The following is a 19,118-nucleotide window of genomic DNA, read 5'->3' on the forward strand; positions in this document are numbered from 1 at the left end:
TGCGACTATCTCGCTCCTGATCTTCCCACTTGAGCAGCTCTTGACCCTCAAATCAAAACGTTCGGCCATATTCAACAAGTCGTTCTAACTCTGATTCGCCCATGTTAGGTGGGAAGCGTTAAGTAGTGTTAGAACACAACACTAAAACAATTGCACCTACTCCTTTCTCTATCACCGACACTTGTTGACCAGTCCTGTTCGCGGACGCCAATTATGTGACAAACATCTGCTTTTACTGTCAAGAGATCTGCGGGATCCCCTTTACTGTTACCTGCCGTCTCTCTACGACGTTTAAGAACTCATCTAAATGTTAGGCTGGTCAACCAGTGAAGTAGTTGGTGTATGATTGAGGAGTAAGTTCAAGAAGGTGACTTCCGTTTTCAAACAATCGAAATTTTATAGACAGCAGTCCCAATTACACTGCGTAATATTAGAGTAAAATAAGAAAATAAAACGCCACGACACTATAGTGATACAAACGACTCCGTAACTGACAAGAGGAAAACCCGACAATGAAAAAAAACTCTGCGATAAAAGATGGCTCTGAAGATAACAAAGCAAGTATTCCAGATATAATAAGTACGGGCAAGGGCTACGAAGAAAACATGCCGTAAAATACTGAGTCACTTCAAGATTTCACAACAGCGATAACAATATACGAATAATCAACAGTCTGTGGAAAGAAGGAATGCTCATGGTTTTCTTGTTAGATGAGGCGTCGAAGGCTGAGTTAATCGGTAGAGGCAGCCGTACAGATGACGAGAACGACGCGCCGATCGCGGGCTCTGTGAAACACAAGACGCTTTCCCAGAGCGGCCGCGAGAGACGCCCGAAAGACTGAGCCTTCCCAGACCGCACTTCCGCGGGCGTGCTGCGGTATGCGTTTTTGTATCTCGGCTAGCTACGCAGTGCCCGCGTCAAGAACGCGCGGTCACTGCCCCTAACATTATGTCGAAGCCTGCTCAGAGGAGCGGGGATATGTGAGGCAGGTGATCCCGTAACTTCCATCCCAAAGATATTCAGGCTATGAGAGACTCAGGAAATTTTGACCACCTGGGGTTCTTTAATGGAAACTGACATCACACAACGCACGGCGCCTTGGAACAGTAGTGGAGGCCGCAACCACTGCGTCACCACGGAGGGATATATATATATATATATATATATATATATATATATATAACCCAACTTAGCCTGAGCGTCGTCTTTCTCACTAACCACAACAGCACCTCGCCGTCATCTCGATAGTGCGCACCGTAACCGTATCTCCCGCGCAGGAGAGGCACCCTCCGGTAGGCCCAAAAGAGAACTTGAATGATAAGGTTTCAGACGATTAGGGCGCTCAGTAAGACCATTCGTTCGCGGATCTTAAGCCGTGGTGAATTGTTGACGATTAGCGCATGAGCGGAGAAGGTCATGAACCATTTTAAAAAGGAAACTGCGGCCCGATCTATGAGCAGTTGATGTGGAGCGCTGCAAATCAAGATTACGTCATACAGCATAAAGTCGGCAACGACGGAGGCGCAGCTGGTGGGTATATCCGTGGTTACAGCATATAGGGTGGAATAATCAGTCTCCACAACAATCGATTTGTTTCCAGAAGTCGACATCGGAAAAGGCCCTATGAGATCGAAGCCCACACGGGAAAATAGCTCAGTCAGCACTGGGATTGGTAGCAGGGGCCCACTAGGTTGAAGCGAGGGTGTCGTACGGCACTGACTCAGCTCACAATCAGCGACGTGGCGGCAGACAGAGCGGTAGAGAGCAGACCAGAAAAATCGGCATCGCACACTGTCGTACGCGCGAGATGCTCCCAGATGTCCTGCTGTAGGGGCGTCGTGAAGTTGGTCGAGGAAAGTAGAGTGCACATCAGTCCGAATGACCAGTAAACGGTCCGCGCCATCTTTTCGCATATTTCGTCGGTATGATGTCTCGTTATGGAGCACAAACATGCTGGCCGAAGAATCGGGATTGTTGCCCAGCTGGTCTATAATTGGTTGCAGGGCAGGATCACGACGATGTTCGGAGCCAATATTGATAAAGTCAGAGATGGGCAAAACGTAGTCGTCAGCAGTATGCTCGGAAAAATCGGGAGGATCTAATGAATGGCGGGACAAGAAGTCAGCGTCTTGGCGTAAGTGGCCGGACTTGTATACCACTGTAAATTCGCAACCTTGTATTCGCAACGCCCAGCGACCTAAGCGGCCAGTGGGGTCCTTAAGTGAGGACAGCCAACACAAAGAATGATGGTCGGTCACCACACAGAAGGACCACCGAAACAAATCAGGGCGGAATTTGGTCCGCGCCAAAACAGGTACAAGGCAATCTCGCTCTGTAATGGAATAATTGCGCTCAGATGACGAAAGCAGACGGCTGGCATAAGCAATGACGCGGGAGGAACCATGCTGGTACTGGCCAAGGATAGCACCAATAACATGGCCGTTAGCGTCGGCGTGTGATTCGGTAGGTGCAGAAGAATCGAAGTGCGCCGGAACAGGTGAGGTGGTGAGGGCGGAAATACGTGTCGTGAAGGCATAGGCTTGAACCCGATGTGAAAGGTACGTTGCTATGCAGAAGTGGGGTAAGTGGACGAGCGATGTCTGCTAATTTGCGAATAAAGCGGCGGAAGTAGGAGCACAGGCGAACAAGCTTTTTACATCACTTGATGTACGTGGGGTAGGGAACTCGCACGCGGCTCGAACGTTTTCAGGGTCGGGCTGCACACCATTCGCATCAACCAAATGACCAAGGACTTTGATTTGGCGCTGGCCGAGGCTGCATTTTTAGGCGTTCAGTTGAAGACCGGCGACGCGGAAAACGTCAAAGACAGTAAAAAGTCAATCTAGATGGATTGTGAACGTGGAATAGAAAACGACGACGTCATCCAAGTAGCATAGACACGCTGTTCCTTTGAAGCCACGGAGGAGCGAGTTATCATGCGTATGGATGTCGCGGGAGCGTTACAGAGTCCAAATGGCATTACCTTGAATAGATAGAGTCTGTCGGGAGTTACAATTGCGGTTTTCTCGCGATCCCGTTTGTCGACAGCAATTTGCCAGTAGCCTGAACGCATGTCGATGGAAGAAAAATAGCTGGAATCATGCAAACAGTACAGCGCATCAAGTCGCGGAAGAGGGTAAACATTTCTTTTGTTATTTGATTAAGGGGGCGATAGTCGACATAAAAGCTCCAACTTTGGTATTTCTTCTTTGACCAATACGACAGGGGATGCCCAGGGTAAGCAGGAAGTATCAATTATATTTTGTGTCAGCATCTTGTCCCCTTCTTTCTGCATAACATGCCGCTCAGTAAGGGAGACATGTAAAAGCCGCCTGTAGACGGGAGTCACAAGGGATATTTGGCCCAATGGTCGGTCCCCGAAATCAAATATATCGCAGTACAATAGTAAAACGTCGGCGAGAGCTCTGGCTTGGTCATATGGCAGATCCGCGGCTATCATGGCTGAAAAGATGTTCCAATGGAAAGGATCCAATATATGCTGCTCCGACAGATGCTGAGGCGTTAGAGCAGCCACTTCGAATTCTGCCAAAGAAAACAGATCAGCAAGTGCGATGCCACTGGGTAAAACTTGGGTCGAGCAGCTGAAGTTAAGGACGGGAAGATAGGTGCGGTTAGCAGTCACAGTTAGAAGGTATGAGGTCGTATGACGTTGCGATAGAGAACAACATCGGTAATTGGGCAAGTGACGTATGTGCCTTCAGAACCTTTGGGAAGAGGGGCCAGCGGATCATAAATATCAGCTTCGGGTGGTAGACGAAGAAATTCGGTGGATCGGAGGCGGGGCTTGACATCCGTGTTTTCGGAGCAGTAAGGCAGGTCTAAGCTAAGAAGGCCAGATGAGCAATCAATCAGGGCATAATGGGCAGTTAAAATGTCGATGGCGATGATGATATCATGAAAGCAGCGGTCGATGACAGTGAAGAGAACATGGGTACTGCGGCCGGAATTACGCGCGAGTGCACAGTCGAACGACGGCAGCGATGCTTCCATAGTCGACACGAACGGCGGATGAAGCGTCGGGTGTGACAAACGTTTTGAGACGGCGGCGAAATAATGAGCTCAGGACTGAATTTTGGGCACCAGTGTCAATGAGGGAAGTAAACAAGTGTTGAACCATCTGCAGTGTTGAACCATCTTCGCACGAGGGCGTAGCAGCTGTGTTGATGTTTCGCTTGCTAAAACGTCAAACAACATATTCTGTTTTCTTAAATCCAGAACTTCATCTGATTCCTGACAGCCACTACACACCAATTTTGATGGTGTCTTCGGCTGTTTCTGCTGCTGCTGTTGCTGTTATTGCTGCGGCTTTTGCTGTTACTTGGGTTATGAGCTCTCCATCATCATCTTGGACGGCGGCGGCTGCAGTCGCGGAAAGAAAAGGGAACGAATTTATGCATGACCATGGTACTGGGTGTGGGACTCACTATGCCCATCGCGATCACCAAAGGGGACCTGTTGCTGCTTCTTGGCCTCCGCCTCGGCGGCTACCTTCGTTTTGGCTACCTCATGGGCGGCTAACTTTGCTTCCCATCGTCTCTTCTTGATAACGTCTAGTGTACGGAAGAGCTCTTTGTAGCGTTTGTCTCCCGTTAGATGACCGTTTCCACATGGGCGACATTTCGGCGTGCATTGGTGATCTTCGGGCGGCGATACCACCCCACAGCCACGGCACTTCGGTTTTTCACTATCGCACACATCGGTGCGATGACCACGTGCCACAAATTTGAAGAAAACTTGATATCTATTTTTGAGCCACCGACATGGCATAAGTATGCCTTCAATCCTGATAAATCTTGGGACTTCGGGTTCCAAAAAGGTGATAATAGTGGAAATCATCCCTATCCGCCAAACTCCAGCGACTGTTGGATTCTGTGGATCCTTTCTGAATGCTTTGAACAAATGTGTGCTGTGAATGTATCACAGATCTCGTGGACAACTCCTCGGCCACAATCCTCCGGTGCGACAGATTGGCCACCTCTTCATGCTCCTTGTCATTGAGTTTAAAGCAATGGATTGCAGCTACCTTCACGCCTCAACTAAAGTCCAAGGAATGAAAGAGCATCCTACCTTGCTTACCGTTCACACACCATTTGTACTGCTCCGACCAGCCTTGGCGAGGGTCTGACTAAGCAACGTGCCTGACGTGAGTTTAATGACGGCTAGACCTCAATGAGGCCTAACAATCACCTTGATGCCATCTTCCGGGAACCTCGGAAGATTCATAGTGATCGACCGCTCTACCATTTTCCTCCTAGCCGCTTTCGTAGAGCCATGAGCGGCCCTAGCTACCATTTTGTCTCCGGCTTCCCCGCATGGAACTGGCGGTCTCACCACATTGTCCTACTCCTTGGAAACATTGAAAAGCGTCCGCTTGCTTTTTGATTTCAATTTCCTAAGCGTTTATACCCAGGTTCTGTCATAGGCTTCTGAATTGAGATCAGTACTTTCGACTGTCACGTAAATTGAAATGTTGGGTCCGCAAAAGCGGCGGTAGACCGGTAATGAAGGGGCTTCAGGGCAGATATCGTGCGAAGTCGCGCTAGGCCTAGCGGGTGCTGGAGTTTCGCAGGTTGTCCGTACAATACCGATAATAAGAGTTAAACTGTTGCATCACAGTCACAAATTCGGTATCCAAAATGTCACGACGGGTTCCGGCGCACAAAGTACCAATGAAACCAAATTCCGATTAGGGTTGCCAACCCCAATGTCATGACAAATACGTCGTTGTGAGGCTCACAACATTAGAACAGGTAGTTAAGCGGCCCTGAAATGCTATTTTGTTCTTATTCAAAGGCGGTGTTTATTCGTGCTCCAAATATACTTTGTTTCGTGAACTCGAATATAAACCATTTTTAGCCAAACCTTTGAGGCACAATCAGAGTATATCGACCACATTTTTTTGTTGAACATCTTGCCTAGTTTGCAAAAAAATATACAAATATATGCTCCATGTGTATGACAGGCGGCCATTCTGTCTTTACAACGCCTAAGAATCGGACCCTTAGAATTTGGCATCTGTAGGTGGTTCTTATCTTCTGTGAGATGGCACACAAGAAACTTTAAAAACAAGCTCTAGAGAAGGATGCGGCGTTTCATTTTAAGTACACAGAGTGTACGAATACAGGTCAAACAAAGACACGACCTATTCTGGTCAAAGCAGATTGATATCATCTGTAACTATACCCTTAATATACAACAATAATTACATCACACATTGCGCGTTTTTCTTAAGAAACATCCTGATATATAAAACACTCGTTTGCCCCATCCTTCATTACGCTTGTGGTGCTTGAAATCATTATAAACAGTGTGCCATCAAAAAACTAGGCTCTGCAAAGAAGAGAGCTGTGCGTTTTGTTTTCAGGGGATTCGGCAGATTTTCAATGTCGTCCTTATCTTTTTATACCTTGACAAATGCACTACCCACGAGGGGATTAGCCAGGATGGATTGCCATGTCTACTATATATACTATATTAAAGAAATAAATTATATATGGACTAAACAAAAACCGAAAATTTAAGATCAGTGAATTGAATGACAGGAAAGAAATACGCAGCAAAAAGGTGGAAGTTTGTATATTTGGAATGCAATAGGCAAGGGAGTCTGTCCGTATTTGTGATGTAGGTATGTAAATACTGACATATTTGAGGCAACGCAAATCCTTTTGCACTCGCACCGAAGGAGAGCAGAAGCGCAACCAGCAACGTAAATTTCAATTGTTCTATTGAAATTTCTAAATGTAGCCTTCCCTGATGTGAAACCTTTGGCAAGCGAGAAGAAATTGTTCAATATTTTGAATCTCACTGCATGCCTCACAAATGTTTGTGGGGCTTAACTCGCATCTACATGAGTAAAGATTTAAGCAGGGGATCCTGTATCGCATGAGAGTCAGCGTTGCCTCACACTGCCATGATTGACATGAACGAACTTTCTATGAATACATGAGATGTTGGTATTCTGCTGTAGACAGCAAGGAATCATTGGAGAAAGCGGCTATGTATTGATAGCGCTGAAAACGGGACATAGCAAAAAATGATATCAGACATGGTATATTCAACGTATGCATAAATAGCTGATTTAGCCGGGATATCTGCCGCTTCATTATAGAAAATCCCGCTGTGACCGGGGACCCAGATGAAGCGAATTTCACCCATCCCGGTATGAAATAACGTAGTGAGCGGCTAAAAAGAGCATCCCGTGGTGACTTCAGTAAACATAAAACAAGAACGTGTCTGATAGAAAAATTATTTTAGCCTGATTACTGGGTGATTGCTGGGAATGTTTAAAAGTGCAACTCCAATTGCCATAAGCTCTGCTAAAAAGACCCGTCTGTAATCCGGGCAGCGCACCGAAAATCTCCAGGAAAGAGATTGGAAAATTTTCAATCGCTGCCTTCTACGCGGGCACAGACGAATCAGTGACGATTACGGTGTGATCAAGAAGCCTTGCAACATGGTTAGATAGGAGACTGGATATTAGATTTGAAGGTAAGTACTTAATATTAGACGGAAATATAGATTCAAAAATGTTATCCACAATGAACGTTGTGCAACCAACACAAATTATTGAACTGAGGTCAACACCAATGTGTGCTAAAATGCTCTGCGTGAAAAAAACCTGGGGCATGCAGAACATTTGGCATCGGTGAGTGAGAAAGAGCGCCGGGATGGACACAAAACGTAGTACTGCAACACTTCGAGTAGCCTCAAATGACCGCAAGAATGATATGGCGGTTAGAAGGCAGAAACGGGACTTAAGGTCCGGAATACGAGCCTCCAAGTCAGAACAGTGGTTGAGACCGACTGTGGAAGACGTAGCAGAGGCGTAGAGCACGTCGTTCTAAAATCATCAAAGGATGCAGCTTATATTTTGGACAACCAGAAAACAGAACGCAGCCCAATTCGAGAACCGATCACACATAGGCTTTGTACAGAAGTAGCAGAACATCTCGACGCATTCAAATTTTATGTTAGTGAAGCGCATGAGCCTACCAAGTCCGCGCTCAACTTACTCTGCCTTAGATTTCACGTGAGACCTGTAATTCATACTAGCTTCATAAGTAATGCCTATATACCGCATAGGTTCCACTTGAGGGATGACGTCTGAGCGGTAGATTAACGAAAGATTTCTTCCACAACTAGGCCTCAGTACACTTTCTGCACATCATCATCTTCGATACTGAAACTCATGTACATTTAGTTCAATTCTGCTTTTCTTCGCTATGTAATTCTATTGCATTTTTCAAACCTTAACCCACAAGGAGCGACAACTTCCTAAATATTTCCCCCTTTTTCGTGCTGGCAGCATTTTTAAATCCAGTTTTGTTTCCTCGAACCAGTGAAGCCTGGAATTTGTTACCAGGCAACATTCATTAATCGCTGTTAGACGAATTCTTGGAAGCCTGTTGATTTTATTGTATATTTACTCATTTTGTTTCTTTGTTTTGTACTGTACCTGACTCCTGCAAAAGGCTGCAGTATGTAAAATAAATGAATAAATAAAATTGGCGAAACGCTTTGCGAAAAGCAAAGCTAGCAGCGTAGACCTCGTAACTCATCTATCGGTTACGGCGAGCAGGCCTCAAGTGGTGCGCCCCTACAAGCCACTTAGAGCTGAAAGCACATATAGAAAATGAACAAGACGAATTCTCAACATCGGTGCTCAGACGAAGGCATAATTAGAACCGGCCGTCTAGACCTTCGTGCTAGCCGAGTACTCTCTGCGAACTCCACGTAGTTTATGCGAAACATATCCACGCAAAAAACATTTCTGACAAAGAGAAGGCGATCAGTCAAAACTAGCTCTTTTTGGTAAACATTTTATTGCACGTAGGCTCACACACAAAATGCAAAACAAAGAACTCCTAGCAAGTGAAGTACAAAAGTTCAATAACCAAGAAGGGACACACTAATATGTGAGCACTGCATCAATTCAAAGTGAATACAAAGAGGTCTGCTGCAAAAGTGATGGCCAATATAGAAAATACGCAGATATCTCTCGAAATTTCATTGCAGAAATAGATAGGGACAGTAATTAGTAGCAACAGTCGGTCTATGCACACATCGGGCGGCAACCCCTCCCACACTCTTCAGTTTATTCTGCTCCTGTGCAATCTGCATACATTTTGGCCCCAAAATGACAGAACGTCATCCTACCATCTAATTTACTGCCGCTCTCTGCAACGATTTCCCTCCCTTAGTGTCAATTCAGTTACCATAAGCGACCATCGGTTATCCTCGGTTTGCCCTGCAGGCCTTGTCTATCACCGTTCCTTCCTTATATCGACAAGATGTTGTTAACTCGAGTTACTGCTCGTAAACACTCTGCACGCTTTCTACTTCTTCATTTTGAACCTACCATTTTGTGTTCCCCAGTGCTCGGTGTATCGTCAAACTAAGCAAACTCATTATTAGCCTCCACGCTTCAGGGCGGTAGGTGAGTGCCAGTAAGATGCAACCGCTATATACTTTACTCTGCTAGTCATATTCGGCGAGCATAACCCAAATGCGTTTCGGCCTAATTTCACTATTGTAGTGGTATCCTTTTCGTGGTCCTGACGTCTGGTTACTACCTGTCCTAAGTAAACATGTTCGACTACATTCCAGTTCTTCGATATCTATTATAAACTGATATTCCCTTCGGTGGGTTTGGTACCTCACCTTAGTCTACTGCATACTATGTTATTCATTCGCTTCTGCTTTTACTAATTACGCTATAACTCGATATTTGATATTAGTCCTTTAAATTACTTAGGAAGACAATTCATCAGCGAATTGCCAATTACTGAGGTATTCTACATCAACCGTTATCCCAAACTGGCCTCTTTCCAAATTTGTGAACTTTTCCTGTAACATATATGTGAATAGCAGTAGAGAGACGGTTTTTTTCGTGCCCAACACCTTTCGTAGTAGGAAAGTTAGTCTTTGCTTTGTGTACAACTATGGTTCCTATTTAGCCAATATAGACATATGGCTCAGTCTGCACCTTTATAGCGGATACATGTATGACTGCTGAGGTTTCAACCGCTTAGTGTGCAGGTACAAAAAAACTCAAGATACAAACTTCTCAACATTTATGCAATACCTGCACATCTAGAAGATTCAAAAGCCAATCTAATTGAAATTCCTGCGATGTTATATTCATAAAAAAATGTAATGCAATTTTGAGACCGAAAATCTTTTAGACCCTTGGCTCGCATGTAAAATTCATTGTATGCACGAGTTTAGCATAACAGTGCAAACAAATGCTACGACAGTAGTAGAGAAGGAGCTGTAATTACTGGGACACAAACTTCTTGCATCAAATGAGTACTCCACACATGCAAATTCAAAGATAAATGTAATTAAAGTTACTGCATTTCTTATAGTACACCGTGAAATCACACAATGTGCTGACATAAAAATTATCAGATTTGTTTTTTGCTCAAAACTTCAAGATACAGGCGAGAGCTCGCATTAAGCGCGAATATCAGCTAATGACAATAATACAGATCTGCAGCAATCATCAGGGTACAATGTACTTGCTCATGCAATATTAAGGGCGAAAGCATTTCAGCTCTCGTCGTCCCCAGGAGCTACCGGCAGAGGCTGTTGGCAGAGGGTGTCATGCTCTCGAGAGCGAGAGTTCAAAGGAATTAATAAAGCCTATCTCCACCGGGAATCGATACTATCCCTTGGATCCCCAGCCGAGTGCTTTACCACTGCGCCACGCCCCGGGTTGTGAAACGCTCTTCATAATTGCCCCTCTTGCCTACCGTGAGGATGATACCGAAATTCCTCGAGTGACAGATAGAGCGCCTTTCTTTTCCTATAATGAATCATGGAACGTTGGGGAACTCTGATGCGTTCAATAAAATAATGGTTGTGTTTGACGAGAGGCGCGCGATGTACCGTCACGACAGGTCATGACGTTCCCAGGCGATTCATGCATATACGAAACTGACCCCACCGGGCGCCCGGTCCAGACGTTCGTACGGCGCCTTTCATTTGCCGCTTCCTCGAACGACGAACCAGACAGCAAACAGAAGCAGACGCAGATGTTTAGGAGGAGTTAGTACATCACGCATCAGCGGTGTTTGAAATTGATTTTCAGGTTAGAAAAACCGGAGTATCTGTCGCAATTCTTCGCTGAGACATGCACCACGCCGTAAAGGATGGGGATGCTAGTTTGGCTGTGCCTGGCCTTACGGAGTTGGGACAGGTAGATCACCGCCGCTTGCGACAGCGGCTAGCCTGCTATCAAATTTTTATCTGTTATTGGCCATCATTGTACCCTGCACCGCTTAGGTGGGGGAGAACGGCTGTGGTGGCGCACGTCTTTCTCTCCCTCTTATTTTTCTTTCTTTTCTATTTTTTCTTCTGTCCGTACGAGGCAGTGGACGTGGCTCAGCTACAGAGCCAGTAGCAGGCACGTGCAATTTCTTTTCCTTCTTCCTATTGCCGCAACAAGGAAGGGAGGAAGGTGGGAGTGAAATGAAGAGAAGTAGATAGAGGTGTCGTAGCGGAGGGCTACGATACACCGCGCTCTAATACATTTTGCCTCATCACAGTTTAGGGGTCCAAAGGGCCTTCTAGAATTTTTTTGGTACGCAGCACATCCATGAATAAAACGATCAGTGCAAACACACTTGCTGCGGCGGGAACTTGAATTGGATTGGTACTGAATTGGTATAAATTGGTATCAATTGGTATAAAAACAACAGACTGAAATATCCGGAGCCCCCCCCCCCCACACACACACTATACACTCAGCAAATCACAACAAACACTACTGAGAAAACTTCAAACAAATACGTGCTCTAATCCTTATAAGCTAGCACAATGGTATCCAGGCGAACACAGCCCCTCATGTTCACTTTGCGGTGACCAGAGGGCAGATCTCGAACACATCTAGTTTAAATGTGAAAGCATGCATCCGCCGGAGGGCCTGCAGATTACCAATTCGGAACAGTGGGAGGCCGCATTGCTTAGCTCTGATCCAAGCTAGCAACAGGCCATCACGGCTTGGGCCAAGGAGGTCGTCGAGCGCCATTGAGCGATGACCACCCCTGGGGCGGCTTGAGGAGAAGCGAACTCCCACGAAGAAAGAACTTTCCCAATTCTCATCAATAAAGTTTCCTCCTCCTCCTCCTCTCTTTTTTACCACGTGGACCAGAAAGGTTCTAGCCAAATCTATTCCCTACAGTGATGGAGTCTGTCCCGCCTTGGCGCAACGCCACCAACACAATTTATCTAGTATGCCTTATCAAGTTCTTAAGGCATCGTTTGGTTGTCTCCACAGCCACAGCCCTCTCATCCCGCTGTATCGCATCACTGTCCACCGTAGCGTCTCCTTGCAGCTGTCCAGACGTGAACTCCAGCACTTGCGGCAAAGTTGACCCGCTAAGTTGACAAGGCATGAACACTTGGCAAATAAACACAATATGTTCCCCGTACACCGCACACAGGACATCCGCGTTGCTTGGTGCTACAGTGGCGATGACGATTAGCGACGCCCAAGTCGTGAAGTAAGAAGCTGAGGATCGGAGTACACCATAGGAAATCATGGCGGATATCATGCTACAAGAACCCGATGAAAGAATAAGTACAGACCATACCTTACCAAGTTTGAAGTGTACTTTGAAGCAGACCCTCTAGAGGATTTAGAAAATTAGAGCGTTTCTTGTTGTCGCATAAACCACAAACATGGGCCAGACGCAGTGCGTCTGTGCACTGGAATGGCAGCATTCTGAAGGCAAGAGGAGCGAACAAAGCGTGCCTGCTAGCCCGGCAACGATTGCAGCCCATACTGCTCCTACAGTCAACCCATCGAACGGCTCAAATCCTACAAAACTGTTACTCGGTATGACTTCTCCAGGTCAACCTACGCCTGGACCAACACAGGAGAAAAAAGCCACAAGAAACCTCGAACAAGGCCTAAGGTTCTATGTTAGACTATGGAGAAAGAAGTGTAGCGTATTCTGGTTCAGCATATCCATTGCGCGCCCATTGTTCGTTGATAGTGGCGGCTACTATCACCCTCTTCCCTCTCCGTTGTCTCACGTGAGACATGCCTATAAAAGCAAGGCAACTTCGTAAATAATGCGAGGTTCTGCTCTGCTGCTCCAAGCATGCTGTTCATGTGAATTTCCGGCATGTTCTTACGGCTTTGTTAATGAGGGCAATATAGCTATTTCAAAGGTGATCACTTACGACCAGTTTTTGGACAATAGGGCTGTTGAGGATTGTCTTCTCGCTTCACTGCTTCGCACAACCACTTGTGTAATGAAGCTGCTGAGCCTTTGCCTCACTACTCCTGGACCAAGAGCAGAACTCGTGCGATTGTTGTGTTCGCAGTACTGACAAACATTAGCCTAGATAACTAATGGTGGAATAAAGTCATCCAGCTGATATATCTCACCGGGAAAACCAATTGGCGTAGCGCCGATGGAAGACAATTAAGACATGGAAACCGCAGAAAAACAAAGAGCACGACTTTCGCCCAACGAGGAAAAAAACTGTTATTGGAGTGGGGCTACGCGCTGACGTAGAAGTTTCGGCATTGTGGTTACATATCACGCGCAAGAACATAGGTTTCGAGTGGTGCTTTTGTTCTCGTCTATGTTTGCGTTAAGTACCTAATATCAGTCGACAAGTGAGCCGCCGAAGCCGCCGTTTAAGCTGGAGTCAACTACCTGATGTCGCTCACAAACCCAGTATAAATGCAGATTTAAAGGAAGATTTTCGGCTTCACCGAGTGCACCTCCAGCTATTTTTTGTCTTGTAATCATGTACGTCTTCTCTTTTCAAGAGATCCCAACACGCTAGTGGCGCAACGTAACTGGTCGAACCTAATATCACTTTAATTTTGCTGTCTGACTATATAATTTAAACAGTCTATATCAATGTAAACCTTGGAATAAAGTGTGTTCATGAAATATTTGTGTTCTTTTTGAAACGCTCTTGAATAGGAAACTTTTAATCATTGCGCAGAAATACGCGGCATAGTTTCCGGGCAGGTATTTTGAGATACTGCTCCATGCGTGCCACTGGCGGCGAGAAATTTGACTGGATGCTTCTGGATCATTGGCTGCTCTCTGACTTCTGACTGAAGCAGATACTAATAATACATGACTGCTTTGGTCAACTTTTTGATACCTGGGCAGTCTAATCCCTCTTTAGCAACGCTTTGAGTTAGCCTTGTTGTCGATATCAAACTAGTACAAATCGCACGCAAACCTATTTAAGGCGCAATCGCAAGCAACTATATTAAACGTATTTAAGGTGTGTTTCTTTGCAAAATATTACCATTCGGACTACGGTTGAGGCTTGACTTCACGGCGTGCGTGAGCAGACAACCGCCGTCGCAGATGGTAACTGGACCACACGCGTATTAGGAGCTCCAATGAGATAACCGCACACGACACAGCACAGCCAATGAAGTAGAAGATAAAGTGCTCTTTTTCCACATTGTCAGGTTTTCTGGGATTGGCGATTGCTGCCCGGTGGCGAAACTTTGCAGCAAAGCCATGCTCAGCGATGGCCAGGAGGAGCCGCCGGTGTTGATACCTGTGTTGGAAATGGCACACGAGCCAGTAAATCTAATTAAATGTGAACAACAAAACTGAGTACCAAAATGTCTAAGGAAAAGAAAATTTTATTGGCAGCCAAAATAGTGTTCAAAGGAGAACTGAAATGCGCGCCTGCTACCTATGTCACAAGCAAATAGTGAAATTCTCTTTCGTCAATTGGCATGGCACCTTATCTGCATCATGAAGGCCATAGTCCACTGTCATCATTTAAAAAGAAGCACGCTACGGAGAAATAAAACCACTGAGAATTAGCAGCACTCAATTCTCCCTATAGCACTGGCCGAAACCACTAGATGCTCATTGGTCTGACCCGCCTACCTAGCGGCTCAGTGATTAAAACACTCGCTCCTTTAAATGGAATACCTTGTTTCGAAACTCACTCTGACTTTCTTTTCAATAGAGGTCACATTAAAACGTGTTTGTATGCTGTACGATGTGAGTTGACATAAAAATTCACCATCTGATTGAAATTAACGACATGCCTTCAATTGGACTAGAGGCCCAACGGACCCTCGTGACACGCACGCGGATAGCAGCTGCACCCGCTGGAGTCCACGACGCGTATTTGCAAACCATACTCCGTAGGGGCACTCCAGTAGAAGACGCGCTGGCACGTGGATGGGTTGGATGGAATATAGGAGCGTCCCCTACTGGAAAAATTGTACGAGATTTGTACAAGACTGCTGTACGCAATTATTGCTGCGTACAGCCTAGGTGAACGTACAGCCACGGCCGCTCAATGGAGGCGCACTTGGGTGCGGCCCGTCGCGTCGCCCAGAAGAGCCGTATTGCGCCTAGTTCTCATCGCCACCGCTGCGGCGCCACCGCTCCGGGACGAGTCCGGGCGGAGAGCTGCGCGCAGCGGCCGTGGCTGTGCTTTCGTTTCGGCGTCCGCGTGGTCGGCGCTTGCTCAATTTAGGATTATGAGCGGCGTTTCACACAGTATGTGATGCTATGTGCATGTTTGCTATTGATAAGCTGATAGCGGCAAGTCATCATCACTAGGCTTTTCCAAGTCATTCGTGGTCTTCCGTTTACAACGAGAACGAGGCAGTCGTGTGCTTCGCTGAGTGCGCACCCATTTAGTTGCGTTTCAACCACTGTAATAACGTATTAGATATTGCAATCTTGAAATCGAGACATGGTTTGGGGTCATTTATTCAGCGTGCACTTTTCTGGAAACTTACAATTCAGGACGTAGCGTTCAACATTATTGTTCAGCCTGTTCCTCCGTTTTCACTGGAAATAATATTCAAGTGGGTACCACCACCAAAACATACAAGCTAACACAAACTGTTGCAAAAGAAACAACACAAGACAGTCAGTTCAACGATACGCCCGCAGGCTCAGGCAATTTTTTTCTCGTTTGATTATGAAGCCGCGTGATGCACAGAAGACACGCAAGCTTGTTTTACAAGCGAAGAACTTTTCTCGAAAAAGGTTTATGTGCAAGCGTGATTTTTTCCACTGTCTGATTGATGTTGCCTGTCCAGTTGGTCAGCAGTGGTCGCATTAGTCTGGTTAGGTCCTTAGTGTGACGGCGGTCTTCTCTCTCGCAAATCAACTCCGGAAATTGCACAAAATAGGGAAGAAGGGATGAAATTAACATGTTGCATAGCTTGCTACTTCTTATGACCTGTGGGCACTTCATCACCTTGCTAACAATGGTGCATGGGGATTTTCAGATACCTTAGGCGTCCATCATCAAGAATTTTGATAAGTCCAGGGTTTTGCAGGAATCACAAGGCACAAAGTTAATAAATAGATGGGGACTAATAAAATAAAATTATTGACACTCTAAAGTAAGCACTAGAAGTTATTTAAACTTTGGTAATATATAAATAATGAAAACAAGGGCAGGCACTGAAAACAGAATAAATAAAAATGTTTCATGAGATTCTGTAAAACTATTCATACTTTCTCTTCAAATGGACGTGCAAGGTAACCAGCCAAGAATGCAATCGGTGCTAACTCTATCTCAGCTGCTGGTTCACACCACACATGAATGAATCCAAGCTGACTCGAAAACTCTCTCGCAGCAGACGTGATATGGCAGTTGGCAAGGTACGACTTTTATAATCACGAATGCCAAGTTTTACAGCTGCCTATTGTTGATAGGTGCATTTGCAGACCGATGCTTGCAAGATGCCAACCTGCACAAAGCATGGCAAAATGTGTATAACATCAGTCGATATATTTTTTTTCGCTAGTGGTACCTTCAGTATTTTCTCCGAGGTGAAGACTGCAGCCCTTGCGTCAACTTTGTCGTTCCCGCCTTTGAATTGCCTTAGGCTGCTAAAAAGCGATACTATAGACCCGCTTTCAGAGCCTGCTTTAGGGCGTATCGGAAGCTGAAAATAAGATTCGGTTAAATGCAATGCACTAGTAAGGCACACGGAAGACATTGTTGTAAGATACTTGATGTGATCAAGAAGGTACTTATTTGCGCCACTGTGGATCTGGTTGTCATGATTGTTGCTTCGTACGTTTGTTTGGTTAGCCTTTGCTTCGACGTGCCTCCTCGGACCTGAATGTCTTCGATATGGCAAAGTCCAACTCTAACCAAGAGAGTCGCTCGTCATCTGACAAATAGAGCGGCTCCTCTTGGTGTCTCCATGGCTTCACTTATGCGATGTCGGGCAAGGCATACCATTTTGATATCATCGTCATAAAAGTGATCGTGGCGCAGCTATCTTGAAACACACATGCTTCAGGATGACACGTGGGGTTGTCCAGGAGGAAATGAAGTGTAGCTATAACAAGTGGGGAAAATAAAGCTATTGACCTGCGCACATTAATTTTTTCAAGGTTGTTTGGCTCAACATGAGCCCGTGTGAGTAACAACTTGTAATGTGGGCAGTTCGGGAACACGGAGGGGACAGCTGAAGGAAGCAGGATCTTCAGTTTTATGTTCTTCCTGTAATCGTCATCTGTGAAGTGTAGTGAGTATACCAGTGACTTGTCACTCGGCTCCCACCGGCTTCCTTTTCCATCCTAGCCCTCCCGAGATATGTTTTCCAGCCATGCTGCTCGACGTTATGAATCGCACGGGAACTCATGGTAACCGATCGTTTCTTGCTTTAGTGATGCACAGCGGCACACAGCAGTTGCCTGGCATGGTGCTGCATACGCTTAGGACGCTGTTATGCTGAGTAGTCAAAACGATAACACCCGCCAACCCAGCCAGCGCGCTCCTTCCGCGTCGTCTGCTCGTCCGTGCCGGCGGCGCCTTGTCCCGGAGTGGTGGCGCCCCCGCGGAGAATGACGGCGGAAACTGTAACTTCTCCCAATACGCGCTTCCCCAGCCATTGAGGCGCGACGCGACGGGCCGCACCAAGTGCGCCTCCATTGAGCGGCTGTGGTACAGCCTAGGTGAACGTACAGCCTAGGAGAACGTACAACCTAGGTGAACGTACACCCAACGTGGCCGTACAGCCTACGTGAAGTGTACGACATACATGGCATGCATGACTGCGTAATCCCATCACAAAACTAAACGCGTATATATGCAGAGCTGTATGTTAAGAGCTGCCACTGGTCTGTGGGCCAGATGTTTCATGTCCTATTTTCTTCTGCTCCTTGAGGTCTGCTGCATGCCAAAATTTAATCAGTTTATCACCACCTGATTTGCCCGTCCCCTTCGCAGGTTGAATTGGGAAGTTGCGCTTTCTTGTCATGTATTTGACATCGTCGATCAAGTGCAAACCTTAATATGTAGCAGGAGTGTAATGTCACACAATTTATGTTTGGAGACCCTTCAGTCTGCGTTGCAATTCTTGTATTTGCATCAAAATGTTTTGAAAATATGTATCATAGTACTGTTGCATGACAGGTGTGTAAAAAATTAGAGCAGTTCAGAATCTGCATTGGAGTAATATGAAAGCACGGATGCTGCTGTTGGTTGCTTAATTCACTTCTTGTTTACCCATTTTAGTCTTTGGTACTTTCAAATTGCGTGCCAACACCCTCCTATGCCCCTTTCCGGCTCTACTTCCGGTTGCGTGTCACATCCTTGACGTCACCCTAATTGACTGATTTGACTATTTTAGTATTTGGTACTTTCAAATTGCACGCCCAATCCCTTCCTATGCCCTTTTTTTGGCTCAACTTCTGGTAGCGTGGCGTCAGCTTGACTGGTTTAATTAACATGTATTTGATACATCTCGGCCGCACCCTAACTGACTGACTTAACTATATTTTAGTATTTGATACATTCAAATGTGTCGCCAAGCCATTGGATCACGGTAGACAAGCGGAGTTGTGAACAGCGTTTAACGATCTGGGGGTGGCACAGTGGTAAAGCGCTTGGCTGGGGATCCAAGGGATGGAGGTTAGATTCCCGGTGGAGACAATTTTTTTTTTTTTTTTTTGAGGAGGAGTCGCACACCTCTTAAGCGTTGCTAGGCAATGCTGGCAGAGCTTGGCGAGGAGGCTGCACAGCTGGCCTTGGCTGTGACGTCACACGCATGCGCAGAACTAGGCTATGTGAAGCCACGCGAAGCTGCAGTCTGATACGCGTAGACAAGC

Source organism: Amblyomma maculatum, chromosome 5 (assembly GCF_055883805.1).
Source record: "Amblyomma maculatum isolate TAMU_Amacu chromosome 5, ASM5588380v1, whole genome shotgun sequence".
In the NCBI taxonomy this organism is placed as follows: Eukaryota; Metazoa; Arthropoda; class Arachnida; order Ixodida; family Ixodidae; genus Amblyomma; species Amblyomma maculatum.